This window comes from Rhinoderma darwinii, unplaced genomic scaffold (genome assembly GCF_050947455.1).
Source record: "Rhinoderma darwinii isolate aRhiDar2 unplaced genomic scaffold, aRhiDar2.hap1 Scaffold_126, whole genome shotgun sequence".
NCBI lineage: Eukaryota > Metazoa > Chordata > Amphibia > Anura > Rhinodermatidae > Rhinoderma > Rhinoderma darwinii.
Window position 1 is genome coordinate 28,919 of NW_027461958.1, and position 1,082 is coordinate 30,000.

Genomic DNA, 1,082 nt, shown 5'->3' on the forward strand with positions numbered 1-1,082 from the left:
TATTCCTAACCCCCTAACTATAACCCCAACCCTAACTCAAACCACCTCACCGTAACCCCAACTCTAACCCTCTATCCCCTAACCGAGAGCTTTACAGCAAGCACTCTGGCGGTGGACTCCTTCCTGGCTTGAGAAAGAACTTGACGTCAGTATTCATATATGGAGTGTGGCGTCAAGAGCTTTGTAATGCGAGAATCCAAGGCAATGCTCTGGCCGGGGATTCCGCTCTTGAAAAAACCCTATCCACTAAATCCCAAGCCCTTAACCCTAATGCCTAACCCCCTAACCAAGCGCTTTGCAGCAAATGGTCATGTCGAGGACTCCTCTCTTGAGAAAGACCTTTATGTCACTGTCCATATATAAACAGCGATGTTGGGGACTTTAAGATGCTGGAAATTTCAGCCAGAGCATCGGAAAATGCTCTGGCTGGGGATTCCGCTTCTGGAAAAGCTGTAACCCTAAACCTAACCCTATAACCCCCTAACACTAACCCTCTAACCCTAACATCTACCCTCTAAACCCCTAACGCCCTAAACCCTTACCCTAACCCTCTAACACCCTAACTCCAACCCTAACCTCCTAACCCTCTTACTCCCTAAACCCCTAACCAAGTTCTTTACAGAAAGCGCTCTCGCTTAATATATCCACCTCTGCTTCAGAGGATTAGCAGGCCTGTGTCTGCTGTCATGCAGTGATGACATGATAACTACCTACACATGATTGCTATAGCCAGTCACTGGCCTCAGCATTGACGCTGCGGTCACGTGCGTGAAGCTGAAATTTCATCACTGCAGGACAGCTAAAATGAGTGGCGAGACCACCGGAGCGGCAGGGATATACCAGGTGAATAATGTTTCCTCGTGTGTAATGTGTAAATGTATTTGTGTAATGTGCATGTGTGCTTGTGTGTATAATGTCGATATATGTTTGTGTGTAGAGTGTAATGTGGATATATGTGTTTGTATAGTGTGGATATATGTATGTGCTTAATTTGAATATATGTAAATATATCTGTGCAATGTATTTATATGTACGTGTGTGTATGGAAGTATGTATGTATGTGTGTGTATGTCGTGTGTGTG